Source organism: Urocitellus parryii, chromosome 2, assembly GCF_045843805.1.
Source record: "Urocitellus parryii isolate mUroPar1 chromosome 2, mUroPar1.hap1, whole genome shotgun sequence".
NCBI classification, from domain to species: Eukaryota; Metazoa; Chordata; class Mammalia; order Rodentia; family Sciuridae; genus Urocitellus; species Urocitellus parryii.
In genome coordinates, this window is record NC_135532.1 from 73859161 (window position 1) to 73886810 (window position 27650).

A 27650-nucleotide genomic window follows, 5' to 3' on the forward strand; every position below is an offset into this window, starting at 1 on the left:
CAATTCCATTTATCTATATGTAATTTCTTGCTTGCATATTTAGAGTCACATTAAATAATTATTAGCCATCAACAATGACAAGAAATGTTTTGATATGATTTTTGTTTATTTCATAGTTTGTTGCCTTAAATTTAAGCCTTTAATTCATTTTGAGTAGATTTTTTTGTAAAAGGGGTGAGAAAAAAATACAATCTCATTATTCTGCTGAAGAATACATATTTTTTGTAAAACTAAAAATCATTGAAAAGAGCACCTTTCTCTACTGTTTTTGGCACCTTTGTTAAAAAAAAATGAGTTGAGTGTAAATGCATGGGTTTATTTCTGGGATGTCTATTATGGTCCATTGTTCCATATCTCTACTTGTGTGCCTGTACCCACACTTTTTTAATTACTATATTTTTTGTACTATGTTTTAGGATCAGGTAATATGAGGCCTTCAACTTTATTTTCTTTTTATCCAAGATTATTTGATTATTTTGTATGTTTTGTGGCTCCATATGAACTTTGATGTTGCTTTTTTTCTACCTTGAAATCTTCTTTCAAATTTTACAATTTTTATAGAAATAATAGTAAATGTGTACATTTCTTGGAGTAATACAAACATTTTAACTGTATTAATTTTTTCCAATCCTAAATGTAGATACCATCCCATTTATTTATTTATTTATTTATTTATTTATTTGTTATTTCTTCAACTTCTTTCATCATTATTTATTTTCTTGTTTCTAGAATATAAATCTTCCACATGCTTCAAAAAATCATTCCAATATATTCTTTTTTTTAAAGAGAGAGAGAGGTAGAGACAGGTAGGGAGAGAGAGAGAATTTTAATATTTATTTTTTAGTTATCGGTGGGCACAACATTTTGTTTGTATGTGGTGCTGAGGATCAAACCCAGGCCGTATTCATTCCAGGCGAGCGCGCTACCCCTTGAGCCACATCCCCAGCCCCCAATATATTCTTTTTAAAACATTATAAATATAATTGTTCTCTTGATTTTTAAAATGTTTTAAATTTTGTTTTGACAGTAGAATGCATTTATGAACTTTGATGTATCATACATAGATGGGGTATAATTTTTCATGTTGTAGAATCATATTTATCATGCAGTCACATATCTACATAAAGTAATAATGTCTGTTTCATTCTATTATCTTTCCTATCCCAACATGCCCTCCCATCCCATCCCTTCACTTCTCTATACTTAATCAAAGGTAATGCCATTCTTCTCTAGTGCCTCCAATCTTATTGTGACTTAGGAACCTCACATTACAGAAAACATTCAGTCTTTGTTTTTTTTTGGGGGGGGGGCGGATTGGCTTATTTTGCTTAGCATAATATTCTCTAATGCCATCCACTTACTGGCAAATACCATAATTTAATTCTTCTTTAAAGCTGAGTATTATTTCCATTTAGTGTGTGTGTGTGTGTGTGTATGTGTGTGTGTATCACATTTTTTATCCATTCACTTATTGATGGACATCTAGGTTGACTCCATAGTTTAGAAATTGTGAATTGAGCTGCTATAAATATTGACATGGCTGAATTACTGTAATATGCTGGTTTTAAGTCCTTTGGATATAAATTGAAGAATGGGATAGCTGGGTAAAATGGTGGTTCCATTCCAAGTTTCCACACTGCTTTCCATAATGGTTGCTCAAATTTGCAGTTTTACCACCAATGTATCAGTGTACCTTTTAACCAACATCCTTATCAACATTTATTTTTGCCTGTGTTCTTGATGATTGCCATTATGACAGGAGTAACATAAAATCTTAGAATAGTTTTGAGTAGCATTTACCTAATTCCTGGAGATGTTGGACATTTTTTCATATATTTGTTGATCGATTGTATATCCTCTTCTGTGAATTGTCTGTTCAGTTCCTTAGCCCATTTATTGATTGTGTTATTTGTTTTGGGGGGTATTAGGTTCTTTGTGTTCTTTTATATATCCTAGAAATTAGTGCTCTATCTGATTAATGAGTAGAAAATTTGCTCCCATTCTGTAGGCTCTCTATTCATTTCATTGATTGTTTCTTTTGCTGAGAAGAAGATTTTGAGTTTGAATTCATTCCATTTATTGATTCTTGATTTTAATTCTTGCAGTATAGGAGTCTCGTTAAGGAAGTCAGATCCTAGGCCTATGTGCTGAAGACGTGGGCCTACCTTTTTCTTCTGTTAGGCGAAGAGTCTCTGCTCTAGTGCCTAAGTCTTTGATCCACCTTTGGGTTGATTTTTATGCAAGGTGAGAGATAGAGAATGCTAAACCCAAGTCCAGCATCATTCTAAATGGAAAAAAATTGAAAGCATTCCCTCTAAAAACTGAAACAAGACAAGGATGTCCTCTTTCACCACTTCTATTCAACATCATTCTTGAAACTCCAGCCAGACCAATTAGATAGAGAAATTAAAGGAATACAAATAGGTAAAGAAGACTTTAAACTATCATTATTTGCTGATGATATGAGTCTATATTTAGAAGATCCAAGAAATTCATGTTTATTTATTTGCATATATAGAACAATTCTTGGAAGCCAGGAATAAATTCTGCTTCATCGGGGTACATGGTACTTTCTATATTCTGTTATATCCTGAAATCTCCCCAAATGTTGCAAGTTAACTCACAAAGGTTGAAGGATAGAAAATCAACATATAAATTCAGCAGCATTTTTTAAATATTAACAGTGAATCCTCTGAAATAGAAATCAAAAAATCAATTTGCTACATATGGATTTCCAGTTTTACCAGCACCATTTGTTGAATAGGATATCTTTTCTCCAGTAAATGTTTTTGGCACCTTTGTCTAGTATGAGATAATCATATTTACATGGGCTTGTCTCTGTGTCCTTTGTTCTGTGCCATTGGTCTACAAGTCTATTTTTGTGCCAACACCATGCCTTTTTGTTACTATAGCTCTGTAGTATAGTTTAAGGTCTGGTATTGTGATCCCTTCTGTTTCACTATTCTTGCTAAGGATTGTTTTAGCTATTCTGGGTCTCTTATTATTCCAAATAAATTTTATGATTGCCTTTTTTTATTGCTATGAAGAATGTCTTTGGGATTTTATTAGAGATTGAATTAAATCTGTATAATGTTTTTAGTAGTATTGCCATTTTGACAATATTAATTCTGCCTATCCAGGACCATGGGAGATCTTTCCATCTTCTGAGGTTTTCTTCAATTTCTTTCTTTTTTTTTAATATTTGTTGTTTAGGTGTACTTGGACACAATACCTTTATTTTATTTATTTTTATGTGGTGCTGAGGATCAAACCCAGGGCCTTGCACATGCTAATGAGCACTCTGCTGCTGAGCCAAAATCCCAGCCCTCAATTTTTTTTAATTTAGTGTTCTGTAGTTTTCATTGTACAGTTCTTTTATCTCTTTTTTTTTTATAAAGAGAGAGTGAGAGAGTAGAGAGAGAGAGAGAGAGAGAGAGAGAGAGAGAGAATTTTTAATATTTATTTTTCAGTTCTCGGTAGACATAACATCTTTGTTGGTATGTGGTGCTGAGGATTGAACCCGGGCCGCACGCATGGCAGGCGAGCGCGCTACCGCTTGAGCCACATCCCCAGCCCCTCTTTTATCTCTTTTGTGAGAATGATTCCCAGGTATTTTATTTATTTATTTATTTATTTTTTGAGGCTCGGGTGGATGGGGTAGTTTTTCTAATTTCTCTTTCAGTGGATTCATTGCTGATGTATAGGCAAGCATTTAATTTATGGGTGCTGATTTTATATCCTGCTACTTTGCTGAATTCATTTATAAGTTCTAGAAGTGTGTATATATATATGCATATATATGTACACACATATGTACATATATATAAACATAATTGACATACTATGAGTATCTCAAGTCTATGATAATCAATTTTATCTCAAGAAAGTAGTTTTTTAAAATATTTGATCAAAGTCAGTTGAACTTCTATGATCTAATCAAAGCATACAATGACTTACAACTTGCTATTTGGTATGATATTTTTAGAAGAATCCCAAAGGTATTTACGTGGAAAAGACCTTTCTTTCCAATTTTTTCACCCTTGGATAAGAATGTCTTTTCAAGTCTGGTTTAGTGCAATCTTAACTCTTTTGCTTCCAATCACATAAAATTTTACAGCACTCGTTCGCTCAAACGTTCTATGAAACATCCTGATTGTCCATTATTTTGATGAAATGTTATGTGAACCTTATGAGTAGATAATGAAAGATGCTGTGTATGCATTCATATTTTTACAAAGTATGGCAGACAGACTACAATGATTTAAGTCCCAGCCATCCTGATGAAATTTTCAGGGATCTGTTATCTGAGGTGCATTCTCTCATTATCTTCAAATCAAAGAAAAAATGTTTCCATATTATATCTCCTTCAACTAAAAAAATGCAGCACTTTAATGATTCCTTTGGATATTGCAACAAGTATATTGAGTATGGTAAAAGAGATGCCTTCAAACCAGTTTCAAAATTTTGAATAAATGGTCCTGTCACATGAACTAGGTGCTCTTATGATATCAGAAGTATTCAAATGTACTATGTGTTGTCTCTGAAAAACATCAATTAGAGTCACATTTATGACCCTGTGGTTCTAAAACAAGATTATATTGCCATAATAGTGATTTATATACTGTTTGAAAAACAGTACCTTGATAAGCTTCATTTTTGCAGAGAGTGAACCTATAACTATGGGACATCAAGTAGCTACTTATCCAGAACTATTCACCATGAACTCAGTACCAGCAAATTCATCTTGCCATAGGGTTTTGTGGGTGAAGGACCCATTAGTCTTAAAATGTGTAAAGATTTCTTCGTGTAAAAATTTATATGTAGTCTTGGATAAAGTCAAATACTTTGACTTATTGCCTGGTAATATGAAATTGAAACTCTATACAATATATATGAATTGATATAAATTATATTTCTTTATTAAAATATGTAGAGAACAAAATGTTTTAATAAACTTTAATTTGCATCCTCAGAAAATTTTAATAATTTAAATACATAAATGAAGGAAACAAGATAATAAAATGAAAACAAAAACATATCACTCTCAGGAATTAAAATATGGATATTTTTAAAAATCCATATAAAATTTTGAAGACACATATAGTGTTATTTTATTGATGAAGACTCTTTCACTCAGTTTTAGTCAGCTTTTCATTGCAGTGACCACAGGACCTGACATTTAGAAGGGAGAAAATTTATTTTGTCTCACAGTTTCAGATGTTTAGTCCATGGTTCTCACTGGTGGCCTGCATGGAGATAATAGGTAAACTTTGGAGGTGTGGGCTGAATGGGAATAGAAGTCTGAAGATGTAATATTAAGAAATAAAGTATACAAGATGCTAGGCACGGTTGATGGCAATGCCTGAAATTCCAGCGACTCAGAGGCTGAGGCAGGAGGATCATGAGTTCACAGCCAGCCTCAGCAACCCTGAGGCACTAAGCAACTCAGTGAGACCCTGTCTCTAAATAAAATACAAAATAGGGCTGGGGATGTGGCTCGGTGGTCCAGTACCCCTGAGTTCAATTCCTGGTACAAGAAAGGAAGGAAGAAAAGAAGGAAAGAAGTAAAGAAGGAAGGAAATATTGAAGGAAGAAAGGAAGGAAGGAACTGAAGAAAGGAATGAGGGAAGGAATAAAGGAACAAAGGAGGAAAGAGGGAGAGGGGAGGGAATGAAGGAATCAAGAAATGTAATTTAAAAGGAGGGCTGCCTAGTTAACACCCATTTAATCCATATCAGTGGATTAATACACTGATTAGGTCACAACTCTTATAATCTAATCATTTCGAGTCTACACAATCTTTCATTGTCTCACCCATGAGATTTTGAAGTCCATTATGTATTTAAACCATAACTAGAGCCCACATGACAGTAAAAATCAAAGAGCAAAATAACATGGGGGAAAAGTAAAAATGCTAGTGCAACAATCTTAAAATTGGGAAACAGATTTTTTTCACAGTATGTTAATTCCCTATCTCATATAGGCATGAGATCAAGTTTGGTCAGTTCAATTTTTGAAGTATATTTTGACTCAAAAAAATTAAACTGGTAAAATTTATACTGAAAGTAAACACACTAAGTATTCAAAAGTTGTAATTTAGTTGTACCAATTTACATGCATTCATTTTCCATTTCCATAGGTAGGGTAGATTGATATCATCTAACTAACAGGAACTGTGGTTAGGTAGAAGAAACTAGATGAGGAGAAATCATTACAACAACCAATCAAAGGGGAGCTTAATAAAGTTCCTATGAAATATAACACATGGATACATACATAGAATGAAACTATGAAATATATACCAATGATTCCACATATCTATAAAGAAAGTATAGATGTACTTGAAATAGCATTATTAATTGCTTAAAACAAAGGAGGCAAAATTATTCAAAATAGTGAATTCAAAGACTGTGAGTCAGGTATTATAAATTCAGTAAATAATAGTTTAGAATATTTTTAAAAATCTTAGATTCTTTGTTTTTACAAATTTAAACTTTACTTTTGCATTGATAATTGTAACTTTTCTAAATATATGCATAGTTTTTATGTTTATTTAAACATTCTGTGTAGATTTAAGAAAATATGTATTGCAATATATGTAAAAATTCAAAAATACTATTAATAGCTAAAAGTTTTTTTCATTAATTTTTAGCTATTCACCATGGGTTTAATTATGATGAAAGTGAATTGGGCAAGTCAATATTTACCATCATGCTTCATGAGATAACTTGTTTTGACCTTGTTTGAGGTAACATTGACAAAATTATTATGTCTTCTTCCAATCATCAATGTATATAGGAATTGATCATGAATATTACCTTCATTATTACCTAATGATCTACTCAAATTAGAAAGAAAATAATTGACTGAGTTACATCCATCATACTTCAATTCTAGATGGCAAGGAATGCATTATATAATCATTGGAACACTTCTGGACATAAATATAGCAAACCCTATTTTTTTGCATTTATTATTTGTTTTGAACATAGCTGGTATAATATTCCTAAATATTCTCAAGAGATTCTGGTTTTACTTATTCATTAATCACAGTAAGGTATGATTATTAATGTAGAGTAATTGTAACTGTTGTTTATATCTCATGGGATCATATACAAAGACACTGTACCTGATGCAAATATGAAAGATGAACGTATAATTTGCTTGCAAATTAAAAAAGATACAAAAATATCTTTAATTAAAACAACTTTCTGTGTTTCAAATATTGTATTTTTCAATTTTTAAAGGAAACTATATTATCTTGAAAATTTCTATTAAGAAGTATAGCTATTTTCTCACTGAAAATTATTTTAGAGATTATGATAATAATTGAATAACTCTAAATGTTTCTTTTTCACATGCAAATGAAAAAGAAAATTTAATGACTAGCAGCATGAGGAACTGAAGCACAAATAGGAAAGAAACATACTTTGGAAGCTAGCACAATTTATCAAGTAGGAGTAACAATAAATATAGAATTGCTGTAGGAGTAGAACTGGGAACAGTTAAAGAAAAATCAGCTAGGATTTTCAAAATAAAAAAGAATAACATATATCTGAATTTTTAAATGGCCAAATAAGGAAAAACACATTTGATTTTACTTTTTTTGAATGATGACAACATTTTGCTAACATCTGTTCATATATAGCTCCCCATGATTCTGACAGAAGTTTCTTTTTGTTTTTTGTTTCTCTAATATGCAAAGAATTCTATTTGATATCATGAGTCAGTGATATTAAAATAATGTTTGAAATTGTCTTTTCCTCGTCCTCCTCCTGCTCCCTTTCTTCTCTTCTCCCTGCCCCTCCCCTCCTTCTTTCTTACTCCATTTCTGCTCTTTCATTTAATAACAGAAAATATGTTGCATGTGTATATTTTGGTACTTTTCTGAAGGTTGACTTATTAAGTTTTCTTAACCTTTATGCTAATTCTTTTTATTCTTAGATTTCTGTTAAAGAATCATTAGGAGGGATTATTTTGAAGTTTTCTTCTTTTTAATTTGGAATCTTGCTTTTTGCAGCTCTGCTTTATTTAGAAATCCTAATCATATCCATTTGTCAATATCTTTAGCTTTAAGAGAAATAATTTTAAAACATTAACATGTAGATACACTTAGAGTAACTGCTATAAAACAAGTCTGAGCAGATTGAAAATGCAAATTTTCTTATTACATAAAATTTTAAATCTATAATTCCCAAATCATTTAGGTAAAAAAAAAAAGCTGATTTTGAAAACGCATTTTTTTCAATTAAAAAAAAAACGTTTTTTAAAAACATTTTTTTTCTTTTCTCTATATAGTGTAATAATCTTAACATTGGGAAAAAGATTTTTTTCACAGTATGTTATTTCCCATCTCATATAGCCATGAGATTGAGTTTGGTCAGTTCAATTTTTGAAGTATATTTTGACTGAAAAAATTAAACTGGTGAAATTTTTATTGAAAGAAAACACTAAATATTCAAAACTTGTAATTTATTGTACTAATTTACATGCAGTAAGTTTACATTTCAATCTGAATATCCACAAAATTATATCTTGTACTTTGCCTCAGTAATTTTACAAATAATACATTATGACATTATTCTTTATAAGAGTTTCCAAGGAAAACAACATATGATTCCTCTGCAACTATATAAATTCACTTGGTATCACCTTTATTCTTTTTTAAATGCCATTGACTTATACATTTTAAAAAGAATATATTTAACATCAAAGTAATTATGTACACTATTCAAATATAAACATGTTTTATCTTATTTTAAAATGTCATTCAAATAGCATTTTTAAAAACATGAATCAAATCTTAATTATCTTCACAATATTAATTTCTTGTTACCTTCAACAAAATGAACTTTTTATTTTTATAAAAACTTATAATACTTAATTATCCGTAATGCTGAATACAAAAATGTCATCTTAAAGTTATTAGAATTATGACTTTATTTTTTATTCTGCAACAACTTTTATCTTATAATTAGCCTTTTTCATTAATGTGCAAACTCATTATCTTAAACAACTACATATAAGTAGCTCCTTAAAATTTTAGATACTTGTGATATTTTTATGAAAAATATCATGTAAAATTCAATATAAGCATAGTAATAATTCCCTGTAAATAACTTTTAGTGGCTTATTTCTAATTAATGAACACATATATTTAAATGTGTTTGTGTTAGAATATAAAAAATATATTTATTGTATAATATATATTTTTCTCAGTTTGTATATGCAAACTTATTTTAATTCTTTAGGATTTTTTAACAAGTTTGTATTACTTAAAATTTTATGATATTAACCTGTCATTCTGGTGCATACTTGTAATCTGGTGAACTCAAGAAGCTAAGGCAGTAGGATTGTCAGTTCAAGGCCAACCTGGAAAATTTAGCAAGACCCTGTCTCCCAAATGAAGGAATGAATAAATAAATAAGGGTTTGGAGTGTAGCTAAGCAGTAGAATGTTTCACTAGTATGCATTAAACCTAAGTTCAGTCCACAGTACTGCAATATTATTATTATTATTATTAAATATTATTATTTATCTTGCAAACATAAGAAGAAATAAATTTATATTTATTTAAATTGCATTATAAAAATACAAGGGCATTGTCGGAACCGCCCTCGGACAAAGGTTTGGGGAACGCACCAGCCCAGCTGGTGCTTCCCTATCTGAGGGAGAGTGTGAGTGTTGGGACCTGGCGTGCCACCCAGCCTGGACAAGAATCACACCCAGTTGGGAGTTGAGTCAGCCAAGGGGGCACAGCAACTTCAACTTTTATTGTGTACATGGGCTTTTTATAGAGTCATGAGGAGGGAGAAGAATAGAGGAAGTAGCTGAAGCCAATAGAGATCAGGCACACCCTTGTTGCTAAGGGCTTGATCAGAATTCGGTTTGCATACGCGGAAGCCATACTCTGCCTACAGTCAGGAACCTACACTGAAGCCATAGGCCTAGTGTGTCAAGACACGTTCACGGAAATCACAGGCATGCCTCAAGAGACTGTCACAAGACTGAGTTCCTTGCAAAACCGAGACCCCAGATATTGCCCAACAGGGCATAATCTTCAAAATAAAGAAATCTATTTCTAGATATAAGAAAAAAATAAGGCAATGAAATTGAAATGAAAGTAAAAAATTAATAGAAATAATTAATGGAAATGAAAAACATGATTGTAGATATAAATAAATATTGGCCAAGGAAAACATATTAAATAAATATAATACATTTTGAAATCCTTGTCAAATAAAATCTCAGGGTGACAATATTTCAGAAAGTAAAAATAAATAAAGAAATAAATAGGCTATATGAATTAAAATATTTTACATATTTTTAGATGCAATAGTTAAAATAGCTCTAAGTTAAAAAGAACTAATAAACAGAACTAAATCCACCATCAAATTTCAATATTTTAATAAATGTTTCTATAGAAAGAGAGAAACAAAAATTCAAATGTAATAAATATTTAGGAAATAAGAATAAAGGCCATAATGACCAAATTACAGTTATTTGTTGCAGGTGTAAAGGATGATTCCAGATCTTTCATTTATTTACCAAATTGACCATATGATGTTACATAAGGTAAAATCAATACATTTCACAATGCTGACCCTATATAATATATGTTCTGTAACCACAAAGAGAAAGAGTTAGAAAATAATAATAACAAAGAAAGCCAGTAAATTGTCTTTCTTTGTATATTAATTGGTACTTATATTAATTATATATATTAATTGGTATTTGTATTAATGTATATTAATTGGTAGTTTTCCCATCATTAAAAAATAATTATTTAAAGTCGAATGTATTTTAACTTTAGAATATTTTTAAATGTCATATGTTAGAAAGCATCTAATTTCTAGAAAGCATCTAAAGTCAAAAATAGGAATCTATAAATTCAAATGCATAGTCTGATATTAATAATCTAGAAATCAAATTTGTAAAATTTTAGACAAAATGATGCCCATCAATATAATGAAAAATTTAATAAATATAACCTTGGAAATAAATTTGATACAATGCAGACATATAATACAAAAGAAGCATAAATGGTGGTTTATTAAAAAATTGAAATATTTAGTACTTATTAAGGATGCGTATGTTTAAACCAATGGAGAAACTGATCAAGGAACAATCCCAAAAGAGATTAATAGAGGCAATGAAATTTTTTATAGTACATCCTAAATATAAACAAAAAGTGAATGTTAAAATTTATGTACATGCTGGAACTGGGGTTGTGGCTCAGTTCAAGGCACTAGGTTCAATCCTCAGCACCACATAACAATAAATAAATAAAATAAATTTTAAAAAATATGTACATGCTAGACACTATGGTGAAAGAGTATAATCCTTATTACAAAAACAAACACAAAAGAAGTCCAAAAATTACTTGCAAAGAACAACCTGTGGAATTGACATAAGAAATATAAAATACAGAGTCTCAGACTATTGAAATTTATCAGTTTATCAGTGAAAAATCCTCCAAAAGAGAAACAAAAACTACACCATTTACAATAGCCTCAAAAAATAATAAAATAAAATACTTGGGAATCAACTTAATGAAAGAGGTGAAAAACATGTACAATGAAAACTAAAGAATGATATAGGAAGAAATTAAAGACCTTAGAAGATGGAAAGATCTCTTTTGTTCTGGACAGGCAACATTGATATTGTCAAAATGACCATACTACCAAAAGTACTATACAGATGTAATGCAATGCCAATCAAAATCCCAATGACATTCCTCATAGAAATAGAAAAAGAGTCATGAAATTCATCTTGAAAAATAATACACCAAAAATAGCAAAAGCAATGCTTAGCAAGAAGAGTGAAGCAGGTAGCATTACTATACCAGACCTTAAACTATACTACAGAGATATAGTAACAAAAACAGCAGGGTATTGGCACCAAAATAGACTAGTAGACTAATGGTACAAAATGGAGAACACGGAGACAAACCCACATAAATACAGTTACCTTATATTAGACAAAGTCACCAAAAACATATTTTGGAGAAAAGATAGTCTCTTCAACAAATGGTGATGGGTAAAGTGGAAATCCCTATGCAACAAAATGAAACTAAGGTTCTGTCTCTCACCATGCACAAAATTCAACTCAAACTGAATTAAGGACAAAGGAATTAAACCAGAGACAGTGTGTCAAGTAGAAAACAAAGTAGGCCCAAGTCTCTACCATGTTGGTTTAGGCTCTGACTTCCTTAATAAGACTACTATAATGCAAGAATTAAAATAAAAAATCAAGAAATGGGATAGATTCAAACTTCTATTCAACAAAAGAAATAATCACTAAAGTGAATAGAGAGCCTACAGAATGGGAGCACAATTTTTACCATACATACACACATCAGATAGAGCACTAATCTCTAGGATATATAAAGAACTCAAAGAACCAAACACACACACACCAAAAAAAAAAAAATCAATAAATGGGCCAAGAGATATTTCTCAGAAGAGAAATATACAATAGTGAACAAATATATATTAAAAAAAATGTTCAACATCTATAGCAATTAGAGAAATGAAAATGAATACTACTCTAAGATTTCATCTCACTCCAGTCAGAATGGCAGCTATTAAGAATACAAACAACAATAAGTGGCAAGGATGTGGGGAAAAGGGCACACTCTTACATTGCTGGTGGTCTGCAAATTGGTGAATACAATAGGGAATGCAGTATGGAGATTCCTTGTAATACTTGGAATTGAACCAACATTTGGCCCAGCTATCCCACTCCTCAGTTTATACCCAAAGGACTTTAAAAAAAAGAATACTACAGGGACACAGCCATGTCAATATTTATTGCAACACAATTCACAGTAGCTAAATTGTGGAGCCAACCTAGATACCCTTCAATAGATGAATGGATAAAAAAAAATGTGGTATATATATACACAGTGGAATATAACTCAGCATTAAGAGAGAATAAAATCATGACATTTGCAGGTATATAGGTAAAAAGTTGAAGAGTATAATGCTAGTAGAAGTAAGCCAATCCCCCAAAAACAAATGATGAATGCTTTTTTTCTGTTATAAGGATGCACATTCATAATGGACATGGGACAGGGAGGATGGGAGGACTAGATCAACTTCAGATAGGACAAAGGGGAGGGAGGAAAAGAGACAGGGAAGATGGTGGAATGAGATGTACATCATTACCCTAAGTACATGTATGAAAACACAAATAGTGTTACTCTACCTAGTGTACGACCAGTGACCTGAAAATTTGTGCTCCCTTTGTGTAATATGAAATGAATTGCATTCTGTTATCATGTATAACAAATTCGAATAAGTAAAATAAAATAAATAAAAAAGAAACAAACTTAAATCTACAATTAAAAGGGTAAACTCCATGGTCAGATGTCTTACCAGCTAATTGTTCCATATAACTAAGTAATAAATTGAATTAGGAATGTAACTCAGTGCTAAATCACTTGTCTAGTATGCAGAAGTCCCTGGGTTCAATCCACAGTAATACACACACACACACACACACACACACAAACACACACAAACACACACACACACATACACATACACATACACGAATAAAGTATATCATTATTTTAGAAACACCACATAATTTGCTTTTGCAGTTATTTGACCTACAAATTCATACCTAAAAGGACTACTACAAAAAAGGAAAATTAAGGCCAGTATTTCTTGATTATTGATGCAAATAACTTAAAAAAATATATAGGCACCTATTCTTTTTGACTTTAAGTGGGTCAGATTATCAGTGACCTAATGTGCATTCATTTCAGTACTTAAAGTTATGGTTCAATATTCATACCAAATGCGGGGAGCAGTGACTTAGTTCAGGATTTTTGTCATGCAGCAGGAACCTGTGCCTTCCTTGGAAACTTCCTGTGTAAAGATGCAGGTCAAGTTTCCCACTTTCTATGGTGATTCCTTGCTAAAAGAGGTTTTTTTTGCAAGGCACAGGCCTATCAGTCTTGACCCTTAGTGCAGACACCTGTTGTCAGGGGTAGAGAATTACGAGCACAAAACTATAATTATAATTGATTACCAGACCTTCATCTTTCAGTCTGCCTGCTTTGAAGAAACTTTCTCATAGAATACCATTTTGATGGGTTATTTTCCTCTGTCAATGGATGGTGTCCCACCTGGTCCCAGCTTTCTCTCTGTTTGTATTTTTTAACCCCCCATTGCCCCATCATTGGTTTCTGAATTAATGGCCATTATCTCGGCACCAACTAATGTTACTTATGAGATGAATATGAGAAAATTTATCAAGTTTATTAAACAGAAGAGATGGAAAGAAATTTTAGTAAACTAGGGGAAAGTAACGACTTTATATTATAAAAGTACTTGCAAATGACCTATATCAGGCACTGGGTTGAAAGGTGACCTGCTGAATGCTTGTGATTTAGAATGAGAAGTCAATTCCTATTCTCAAAATTGATAGTCAGTGTTGTTCTACAGACCTAAATTGGGACAATCAGATATGGAGAAAAAAGCTAAACTATAATATTTTAAATATGGTTAAATAAAATAGACTTTGTGCATAGATAAATTTGTGCATTCACAGATAAATGAATTTAGCAATATAATATCAATATACAAAATTAATTCATATTGTTTTTCTACTCAAAAGAGTATGCAAATTTTTAAAAATACTATTTATAGTAGTTTCAAAGATATCAGATGCATAGGATAATTTTAATAATAGATGTGCAAAATAAATATACACTAAACTACAGAGCATAATTGAGAGAAATGAAGTAAAAACCTAATTTGAGTGAAGAATTATGGCTTACGGATCATGGCTCATAGAAATAAAATATTTGAAGATATTACATTTTTCTTAAATTTATCTATATATTCAGTGCAATTCTATTAAGAATCCCAGCAGCTTTGAGGGGGAGAAAAATGTGTTTCTCAAAAATATATGAAAATGCAAAGAGCCAGAAATAACCAAGATACTTTTGAAAGGATAAAAAAAGGAGGAAGGCTTAACAATAATATTTAAAATTATCATTAAGTCACATTAATTAAGGATAATACACAAATCTCCAGTTCAGGGTTGGCAAAATCAATCATATCATAAATCATTTTACTGACATGTCTTGGGATGACAAAGCTTAATGGCATGTCAGAGGTGTGAGGTAGCTGTTGGAATGTTTTTAATACCCTTTTTTTCTATTTGAAACTTCACTACAGAGATAAGGTCAGATTCTGAATTTTCATTGAGCCAAATATTATTATTAGCCATTTCCCATAAGTCTATTATGCTTTAATAAAAATGTATTAAGAGGAGATACAACTTAAACAAAAATTCAAGGAAAAAAACTGATTGCTAGAATTAACATTACTCTCACAGATTGTTTTGCACTAGGACTAAATGGAAATTCTTTTAATAAAAAAATGTCATTTTTTTCATATTTTTCAGTTCAATTTTTTGCCATGAAGATAGTTTGTAAACTGCTGAACATAGCTGTCAGTTTTATGTTTGCTGTAATAATCAATGTGCTTGATTAATACCTAACTATTTTGAATATAATATTTTATCCAATAGTGCATTTGAAATAATTAAGCTATTTCCATTGGTAAATAAATTTATCATAATTTTATCATAATTAAATTTCACTGAAATATTTTTTTCACATAAAAATGTAAGTAATGTAAGTAGCTTATTTTTATGTCATAAAAGTATAAAAGTAGATATGTCATAAGAGTTATACTCTTTTTTATAAAAAAATTGTAATGAACAGAATTTCAAAGCATAAAATAAATAAAAGGTCATGATGAAAACTTGATCTAGTGATATATAAAAACTTGATCTAGTGACACATAACTATTTTTTTTCACAAGTAGTGGAATAGCTTTCACGGAGGGTGGATATTAAGATAGTAATTGCTACTTCTTGGTCCTCCTACTCCCAATGTGACTAAGTGATGTTGCCTTCTGTATATAGGTTCTAAAAGCATATAATTTATTAATCCTCTCAGTTAATAAAATGGTATCTCCATGCTCCCTTCCCTTTGTGCTTTTCTTCAAAAATTTAGAAACAGATCAATAAACCTAGTCACACCATGTATATACGTGTATGTATTTACATTTCACAGTCATAAGTTTAAAAAATTGGTTCTGAGGACATTTAAGTATAAAATTTACCAATATTTGCTCATAGCAGGAAAATTGTCATAAGTATTAGAGGCTTCAAGTTCTAGTTGCAGTTCCTAAATATTTGCTTGACCTTAGGCAAAATGTTATGTTAATAGTGATAATACTATAAATTTCATTTAAAAGTATATGTTTTAAGGTAGTGATTACTTGCTTTTAAATTTAATAAAGTCCCATAGAAAATTTACTTTTATTATACCTCCTTCTCCAGATGAATTATTAGCAAAATAATAAAAGATAGTTTTCTTTCTACTTGGTCATTATATAGTTTATCTTTTTCCTCATGATATCAGGGAAACAAAGAAAATTTGGTAACACTTGAAGGTTAAAGTTTAGATAACTTTAATTTTGAAAATTCTGATTTTTGACATTTTCCTCTTCAAACTCTAGGCCAAAAAGGGGTTTACATGGTGAAAATTAATGATTGTACAGGTGAAACAGAACAGTAAGTAAGAAATGGAACAGAGTCTAGGAAATTCTGGATAGGATTTGCACTAATGCACTGAAGTCACACAAGAGAAATACCATAGAACACATAGTTTTGTCTGAAATTTGAACCTTGACGTCATGTACCTTGGAAGTGTAAGACATGTTTTTTTCATGATGAACAATACTTCAATAATTGGATACAAATCCATTCTATCAATATTCTATCATATTGCCAATTGATTTAATATATTTTAAATACTACATAGATAATTATACATTATATAAAATACACTTTTTGTGAGTAATGAAAGCATTAGTAAAAAGGTGTTTAAAATTTTAAAAACTCTAATCTTTTTCTAAAGATGCATAAATATTAGTAAAATCATAAGTGTTTGAGAAATATCAGAAATAAAATTTAAACTAAATGCAGTAGAGTAGCAGATGAAAATAGAACATAAACTCAATTGAAAATAAGCTCAATAGCAAATATGACATTATTCACATTGTAGAAAAAGTAATTTTTACTGAAACTAAAGATAAAAAGATTAATGATTTTAACTCTCATAGCATAATTTGTTTGCATATATTATAGTTTGTTAGTTTGTTTACAAATATTATCATCAATAATTGCTCACATTTCTGAAAGTCTTTTCTATAATTTATAGCTAGCATTTCAAAATATGTTAGTATGCCAATTCTAAGTTTTTTTTAAGCAAGTAAAATTAAAGATATCCTGGTGAAGGCGTTCCTGCACCCACTGTCTGACAGGGTCACAGCGTGGGGGATGTTGCAGCAGGGCCGCACAATCTGGAAATTGGAACCATTGGGAATGTTAAGTGTTTTGTCTATGTAGTCATGATGTGGATAACAGGGCATACGTCAGACAATAAAAAAAGTACATATTGCCTGAGGTTGCAGGAAAATTCCCAGAATGAGACTAAAGATACAAATAAGACATGCCTCAAGGTGTGTTTCAATATCTCTCAGGGTACAAACAATAGTGTTATTCCTCAAGAAATTCACAGGAAAAGGTTCCTGAGAAAAGCTTAAGAATTTACATTAAGCCCCCCCCCCCGTTCTATAGCCACAGCCTGTACAACATACATTCCCACCACCAACAGACCCTCCTTTGCCTTACACAGGAATTCATGATGAGGATGGAGAACACATAGTTAATATAAATAACAAATGGGTTGAGGTGCAGAGCCTGCCTTTTAGTTAAAGATTACAAAGACATAAGAATTGGTGTGCTTTGACCAATGATCAAAGAAACTCTTTAAGAAAGCAGTTAAATTCATTTATTAGCTCTAATAGTTTCTTTGTAGACCCTTTTGGGTCTGCTAGGTAAAACAGCATGGTACTGGTACCAAAACAGGCGGGTGGACCAATGGTACAGAATAGAGGACACAGAAACCAACCCACAAAACTACAACGTTCTTATATTTGATAAAGGGGCTAAAAGCATGCAATGGAGGAAGGATAGCATCTTCAACAAATGGTGGTGGGAAAACTGGAAATCCATATGCAACAAAATGAAACTGAATCCCTTTCTCTTGCCATGCACAAAAGTTAACTCAAAATTGATCAAGGAGCTTGATATCAAATCAGAGACACAGCATCTGATAGAAAAAAAAGTTGGCTACGACCTACATACTGTGGGGTCGGGCTCCAAATTCCTCAATAGGACACCCATAGCACAAGAGTTAACATCTAGAATCAACAAATGGGACTTACTCAAACTAAAAAGTTTTTTCTCAGCAAGAGAAACAATAAGAGAGGTAAATAGGGAGCCTACATCCTGGGAACAAATCTTTACTCCTCACACTTCAGATAGAGCCCTAATATCCAGAGTATATAAAGAACTCAAAAAATTAGACAATAAGATAACAAATAACCCAATCAACAAATGGGCCAAGGACCTGAACAGACACTTCTCAGAGGAGGACATACAATCAATCAACAAGTACATGGAAAAATGCTCACCATCTCTAGCAGTCAGAGAAATGCAAATCAAAACCACCCTAAGATACCATCTCACTCTAGTAAGATTGGCAGCCATTATGAAGTCAAACAACAACAAGTGCTGGCAAGGATGTGGGGAAAAGGGTACACTTGTACATTGTTGGTGGGACTGCAAATTGGTGCAGCCAATTTGGAAAGCAGTATGGAGATTTCTTGGAAAGCTGGGAATGGAACCACCATTTGACCCAGCTATTCCCCTTCTTGGTCTATTCCCTAAAGACCTAAAAAGAGCATGCTACAGGGACACTGCTACATTGATGTTCATAGCAGCACAATTCACAATAGCAAGACTGTGGAACCAACCTAGATGCCCTTCAATAGACGAATGGATAAAAAAAATGTGGCATTTATACACAATGGAGTATTACTCTGCATTAAAAAATGACAAAATCATAGAATTTGGAGGGAAATGGATGGCATTAGAGCAGATTATGCTAAGTGAAGCTAGCCAAGCCCTAAAAAACAAATGCCAAATGTCTTCTTTGATATAAGGAGAGTAACTAAGAACAGACTAGGGAAGAAGAGCACGAGAAGAAGACCAACATTAAACAATGTTGAGAGGTGGGAGGGAAAGGGAGAGAGAAGGGAAATTGCATGGAAATGGAAGGAGACCCTCAGGGTTATACAAAATTACATACAAGAGGAAGTGAGGGGAAAGGGAAAAATAATACAAGGGGGAGGAATGAATTACAGTAGAGGGGGTAGAGAGAGAAGAGGGGAGGGGAGGGGAGGGGAGGGGGGATAGTAGAGGATAGGAAAGGCAGCAGAATACAACAGACATGAGTATGTCAATATGTAAATCAATGGAAGTGTAACTGATGTGATTCTGCAATCTGTATATGGGGTAAAAATGGGAGTTCATAACCCACTTGAATCAAAGTGTGAAATATGATATATCAAGAACTATGTAATGTTTTGAACAACCAACAATAAAAAAGAAAGCAGTTAAATAGGTCATATAAAAAAGGAAATTACCTTGGAAATTAAAAATAGAATAATGTATAATATAGATATAAAATATATCTATAATATATCTAAAATAGAAGCACTTCAGAGTAGTAGGCTTTTAAGTAATAGACTTTCACTTCTTTAAGTGTGTTTTACTGAGGTCTTAGTTTAGAAGTAAGAAAGCTTACCAATGATCATTTGTATGCTTTAAAGTTAAAGGTTAGTGAAATAATTATAGGTATGCTTTAAAGTTAGAAGTTAATAATAGGTCCGGAGACATGTAGTCTAGTTGTATAGCCTAGCATGCAGTGATTGAGGTGAAAATATAAAAGCTTAATCATGATTGGCTAAGGTTATAGAAAATATTTTGAACAATGTTCTCAATATCTTAGATAATCAATATATGTCAGAAAAGATTGTAAGTCTTGAAAATCATGTAAATCAAAGAAGTTTCCGGCTTTGAGGCTATTCATTAACACCTGCAAAAACACCTATAAAAAAGGTATAAAAATAAAGGCCCTTCTAGGGGCAGCAGATTTTTTCTGGAGGCTGCTCATAACTTACAACCTTTGGTCCTGTCTCTTCTTCTTTTGCTGACGCCACTCCTCCTTCAGGATTCCTGGACTTTCCCACCAGGGCTGGACTCCGGCAATATCCTCCAAAATTAAAAGTAAATAAGATATTTTTTCTCATTTAAACTAAATATAACCCATGTGCCCAATTTTAATGATGCCAATGATCTTAATTTAATAATCTTAATTATCAGATGCTAATAAGAGTAGGTTTTAAGTTATATAATATGAAATCAATCTTATTTTAAAGAGGAAACTAAAATTAATTTTATAAAACCACTGAAGTATGAATGTAACCATAAACATTACTACTCAATAGCATCTAGTTTTTTTATATTCTACTTGATTAGGTTTTGATTAAAATATTGCTGTCAAGTGTGTATTTAAGTAAACGTATTCAATTAAACTTCAGTATTCTGAGCTTGAAAATGAGAAAATTTATTTTTATAATTATCTGAAGTATATTACATTTCTAAAATTTTTAATTTGCAAAGTACTTTGCCTTACAAATATACCTAAATAATGGTTGATTTAGTCCGATTTCACTCGAATAGAAATTGTGTTTTTCTTTTGTTACCACAGAAATTATGTTTTCTAACACTTTGTTATTTAATATATAGCTGACTTTCACCTTGACATTGAGGCCCTGTTGTTTGATTCTATTGCTGTACCATCTTGTGGCCTTCTTTATTTTAATCCTCAACTCGTAAGTATGTAGTGTCTTTGAGTTGTCTTCTTATCCACCCCATGATAGAATTTTTATTTATTTATTTATTTATTTATTTTTAGATGGACACACTATCTTTATTTTATTTATTTTTATATGGTGCTAAGGATCAAACCCAGTGCCTCATGTATGTGAGGCAAGCACTCTATCACTGAGTTACAACCCCCGCCCCCCATCATAGAACTTCTAATCTTAGATAGGCATTTCAAAAGTCATTTACATGGAGTTGGCTTAAATATTTGGGTTATTTTTGCACAAGAAGTATTCTCTTAATTTCATATTTTAGACAATTTATTCATTTCTCAGATAAGATTATTAGTGTATATAATTCCACGATTTTTGTGTGTTGATTATTTGCCCTGAAATTTGCTGAACTAATTTATGCTTCCAATAGCATTTTTTAAAATATTTATCTTTAGTTGTAGTTGGACACAATACCTTCATTTTATTTACTTTTATGTGGTGCTAAGGATCGTACCCAGGGACTTGCATGTGGTAGGCGAGTGCTCTACTGCTGAGACACAACCCCAGCCCTACAGCCCTTCCAGTAACTTTGTCTAAAGTTTTTAGGAGTTTTTTTTTGGTGCTGGGAATGAACCCAGGGCCTTGTGCATGTGAGGCAAGCACTTTACCAACTGAGCTATATTGGTTCCAGCCCCCAGGAGCTCTCTCTGTAGAAGGTCATGTTGATTATAAAAAAAGACAGTCTGACTTTCTTTCAATTTGAACCACCAGCACAATTCACAATAGCTAGACTGTGGAACCAACCCAGATGCCCTTCAATAGATGAATAGATAAAAAAAATGTGGCATCTATACACAATGGAGTACTCTGCAGCAATAAAAAATGACAAAATCATAGAATTTGCAGGGAAATGATGGCACTAGAGCAGATTATGCTTAGTGAAGCTAGTCAATCCCTAAAAAACAAATACCAAATGTCTTCTTTGATATAATGAGAGCAACTACGAACAGAGCAGGGAGGAAGAGCAGGAAGAAAAGATTAACATTAAATGGAGACATGAGATGGGAGGGAAAGGGAGAGAAAAGGGAAATTGCATGGAAATGAAGGGAGACCCTCATTGCTATACAAAATTACATATAAGAGGTTGTGAGGGGAATGGGAAAATAAACAAGGAGAGAAATGAATTACAGTAGATGGGGTAGAGAGAGAAGATGGGAGGGGAGGGGAGGGGGGATAGTAGGGGATAGGAAAGGTAGCAGAATACAACAATTACTAATTGGGCATTATGTAAAATTGTGGATGTGTAACCGACGTGATTCTGCAATCTGCATTTGGGGTTAAATTGGGAGTTCATAACCCACTTCAATCTAATGTATGAAATATGATATATCAATAGCTTTGTAATGTTGTGAACAACCAATAAAAAATTAAATTAAATTAAAAAAAAGAAAAATTAGGAATAGTTTAACCAAGGACAGACAATTTCTCTACAATGAAAACTAAAAATGCATTGATAAAAGACATCAAAGGTAATACAAGCAAATGGAAAATACTCCATATTCATGTAGTGGAGAATTAATATTGTTAAAATGTTAAATTAATTTATAGCTTCAATGCAACAGCCATAAAAATACCAATGTCATTTTTCACAGAATCAGAAAAAGGAAAAAAATCATGGATGATTTGGTATGGAACCATGAAAGCCCAAATAACAAAAGCAATCTTCAGCAAAATGAACAAAGCATGAGAGATCTTGCTTACTATTTGGTGTCAAAGTATACTACAAAACTATATTAACTGAAAACTATATGAAATGTTTTGATGTCATGCAAGCCTGATTCATTGTCTAAGACTATTCCTAATTCAAAATGCCTGCCTCTAGCCAAGACCTCAAAAATGAGAAAAGTGAACAATAAGGAAGAAGTGAAAAGAAACATATTCTTTGTTTCCCAGAAGCAGTCTTCTGTATGGACTGAAGTTTAGTTACATGGATTGAGTTGACTCAAAGGAGAACAGGTAATGATTTGTTATTCTAGATACTCATGTACCCATATAACACTTAAGGTTTCTATCTCAATGGAATAAGAAAGAGTGCATATTAGGAGTGAGCAAATATCAGAGAAGTTGACAAGGTAAAACATGTTTGTTTTTACTTTCTTGACAGAGAAAAGGTATTGATGGCCTCAAAAAAAAATGTTTTTTTTTTCTTTGTAGCAGGGCTAGAAACCAGGGTCTCTTAACCACTGAGCCACTTACACAGTTCTTTTACAATTTTAACACAGTGTCTTGCTAAGTTGCTGAGGGCCTTGCTAAATTTCTGAGTCTAGCTTTGAGGTTGTGATCCTCCTGCTTCAGCCTCCTGAGCTGCTGGGATTATAAGTGGCCTCAAAAATTTTAATGAACAAAAGTGTAAATGGTTAAAATAATGTCTTTTCTCTAGTCAAATTAGCCTCAAATAGAATTGGTTTACATAAATTAGTATTGCATAATTATTGATGGACAGAAGGAAAGCAGATAACACCATTTTTGAAAAATCTATTTTCATAAGTGACTTTTTCTTTCTTTTTTTAAAAATTCCCAGCCCTTTTTAATATTTTATTTAGAGACAGGGTCTCTCTGAGTTACTTAGGCCTCACTACATTTGCTAAGGCTGGCTTTGAACTTGTAATCCGGCTGCTTCAGTCTCCGGAGCCACTAGGACTAAAGGCGTGCCACCGTGCCTGGTTTTATCAGTGCTTTTTATACTTAGAAATTTGATAGAGTATATCTAGAAAATATGAGAGCAAATTAGACCAAGGAAGAATTGGACTTCCTTTAAGGAATAGTATAATGAATTTGAAAGAAAAATGCTAATATAGTGCTGATGATACAATGACTTTTCTAGCATTTCTTTGCCTTGGGAAATTATTGGCTTATATATTTTGTTTCCCTTAAGCCAAAATCTAAGTGGAAAATCCAAGTGGTAGTAATTTCACCTTCAAATTTTTGATTACTTATTACTTTATACGTTTATTGAGGTATAATTTATATATCAGGAGCCATGCATATTTAAAAATACACAATTTAATAATGTTTAGCTGATATTTTTAATATTTACAATTATTAATACTGTGGTGAAAGTAAATCAAGATTCCAGAACCAAGGAAAAGTCTTACTAATTATAGTATTAACAACATTGTTTTTTCTTTGCCCTAATTCTTCTCACTTCCCAGATAATTGGCCATCTTGCTTGTGCAGAGGGTGCTACTAGAAGAGAAAAATACTGAAATTAGGAAAATTAGGAAGCTAAGGCTTATGTAGGGCAGCTTATAGAGCGTTTCCCTCACTTTTTTATTTTTATTTTTTCTGAGGAAGAGAAACTCAGTTTCTCTGCTGTAAGAAAATTAACTTTGGAGAAAGAAGTGAAAAACCCCCATCTTCTTAATTTATAGGGGTAAGTAATAGTTTGCAAGGGAGTTAGATGGAAAATAATACATCAGAGTCTTATTCCCAATTAAAAAATAATCAAGTATGGTCCTTCCTTCTCTGATGTCTCGGACTTTAAGCATAATTAGCTTCCAAGTGTGTTCTCTAACCAGGATCTCAGGTTTCCTTGTTCAGAAAGTTCTAATGGCAGGAACATGAAAGTATTTTCCTCTAAAGTTTCCTATTGACATGTATACATACATTTGGAAAACCAATCACTATAAGCAGGATAGAAAAGATACTCAAATGTTGCCTTATCCCATTATAGCTCCTCCCCACAACCCCTCTCTGCATCAGCCCTGATCCAAGCACTTCCTAATCTGTATTTTTGTCAGTGTAACTGTATTTTCACAATGGCATAAAGATAGAATCTTTAATTTATATACTTTTTTTGCTTAATTCAGTTTTTTCTACCTAACATTCAATGAAACAATAGTGATTTTAATCAATTACTTCAGCTATCCCGTTTTAATATGAAAGTAAACAGATAATAAACAGAAAATGATATAATATAATGAACTGTAAATTAAATTATTACTATGACTAAAATTAAAATAATGACTTTAACAATACATCAACCATTTAGTGCATAAAGCAAACTGTAATTGCGTTATGAGGAAAAATAAGTGTCATTCATTTTGAAAGGAGTCAACTATGAGAGAGAAAAACTGTTCTTTCAAAATATAATTTTTTACTTCTAGTTTCTATATCTGATTAGAATGCTGAAGGGAAATCATAACTAGCTCTTTGAAAACAAATAGCCATCTGTTATGTGATGATTTCACAGATGAATGCATCTATCCAAACACATCACCTTGAGCACTATAAATATTGTTTATTATGTCTCAATATATATCAATAAAGTAATTTTTAAAAATTGTAAGACAAATTTCAAATATTAATTTGAAAATTTGTCAATTTCTATTTGGACTATAATACATTACTCTTATTAGGAAGTAAAAATGTCTTTCTGTTCAATGTCAAAGTTCAAAGAAATAACAATACAGTTGAGATTAATGTCCTACTCACCTCAATCCAATTCCTTTCTAGTTTTCCATCCACACTTTTTCAGTGGGCTTGTACTTTTTACCATTGGTGTGATTGGTATATTCTGTGAAATCCATCATGTTGTCAATCTTATTTTAGAAACTAATTTCTTTCATTAAATATTGTTTGAATTTACATTACCTTCAAAGTATTTTCCCAAGACTGAGGGAAAATACAAATCCAATAAATCACATGGAGAGATGTAATTTCTACATGTATCACCATAACAAAGTAAAGAATGCTTATATTTATATATAGTTTTTTAAAGAGAGAGAGAGAATTTTTTAATATTTATTTTTCGGTTTGCGGTGGACACACATCTTTATTTTATTCTTATGTGGTGCCAAGGATTGAACCCAGTGCCCCGCACATGCCAGGCGAGCACGTTACCGCTTGAGCCACATCCTCAGCCCCAAATATTTATACTTTTAGAGAAATAACTAAGTTCTTCCTCCAATCCAATCTGACAACGAACCACAGAGGGGTTAACAATCCAAGAATTGGCAAGAAGAGTACTAGTGTTTGTAATTATACACGGTGAAATGGGTATTGTATATTAATAAATATACAATTATAAACCTAAAATTAACCAGCATTAGTGATGGAACGTAGTTTAACTAAAGGTCTCTGGGAGGTAGGAGAGATAAACAGAAAATGATATAATATGATGAACTGTAAATTAAATTATTACTATGTCAGACAGCAGATATAGATCATCTACTGTCTCTGGATTGAAAACAGTTTGATGATCATTTATATCAGCAGAGACTCTGTCATTATAATTCCATCTAAAGAAAAAAAATAATCATCACTTTCTTTGACACTTATAGAGAAAAAATACATAGGTTTAAGTTTTCAAGTGCAAGTTGATATTAAATAAAATATTTTAACACACTAGAATCCACTTTTTGATTGACTTACTTTGGAAGTAAAGTATCTGTCCAATTTAAATTTTTTTTTCAGCAGAAATTTTTCAGTCAGAATGAAGGTGAGGTGGAAAATTGTCTTTCTTTTCCATGCCCTATTTTGAAGGTTCTGATTTGGTGAATGTTAGTATTATTATTCACTTACTGAATTTAGCACACTTTATCTACAGTGGATAATACATATTAAAATTCTTACAACCTGTGAGTTTGAGCTGAAGCAGCCATAATGTGACAACCAAAAATGTATTGTACAATCTATTTTTTTAAATCCACTTCCTTGTCACAAACTGGTTGACATGTGTTATATGTGCACATTTCATTTTAGAAATGTTTGGAGTTAATCATCTGAAAACTAGAATTGCCACATCTAGATTTCAAAAAAATCTGATGTTGCAATCTCAGCTGAATTATATTTAATTAAACTTTAATTGTATTTTGTGAATTTACAATAACTAAATGAGAAAATCATTTCATCAACATCCTTCAGTATTTACTTAAAAATAATTTGCTTTATTTGTTAAGGTTCTGAATATTGCAACTACTTTGGGGCTTAAATATTCCCATACCAAGACCACATATTAAATCTTGCTATATAAAAAAGTATCAGGCCAAAAAAGGTGATTGATATATGTCAAATTTTTGTAGAAAGCAGCACTACTTTAATCAGTGAAGGATTTCCTAAAATGTTAAGTCCATTCAATAATTTAAGATAGAGCTTAGATAATGCATGTCTAAAAATTTCTAGTCCCATGGTCCTGATTCATTGATCTCATATTGAAGAGAAAGTTTATAAGAAGTAATTCTTTTTTACAAGAATATTTCTAATTTGATACATTCTTGTAGAATAATTAAAGTATATGTAGCTTAAATTATTGTAAAAATTGTCATTTGTTAATAGAGTGTTTCCATTTAGCAATGCAAATGTAAGTAATTTTAAAAGGTAGCTTTCTTTGAGTTCTGAAAGGGATATACATATCCAGCTTACTTGCTTTGATTGCTAAAGATAGACCCACTAGATTTTCCTATAATATGGGGAGGGGACACACAGGTAGAAAGAATGTGATCCACCTGCCTACTCAATAGAAACACATTAGGATTTATGATAGTTTATATGGCACAATGGATCATAGTTTGTTGTTCTGGGTACTTCTTCCAGTCCATATGTGATAAATTAGTATAATCTAATAGTTATATTCAAAATATATTTGTTAGCTCCATTCATCTACCACTTGGGTATTTCCCACACAATTTTAAAGAATTTGGCAGATATTTTGTCTCATGGACGTCTAAATATTAAGATGAAAAATACTTAATTGGCATTTTCTATAACATGCCATTGACTTATTAAGAACACATTTTTCTTATGATTCTATAAATTAAAGAGTTATAAATT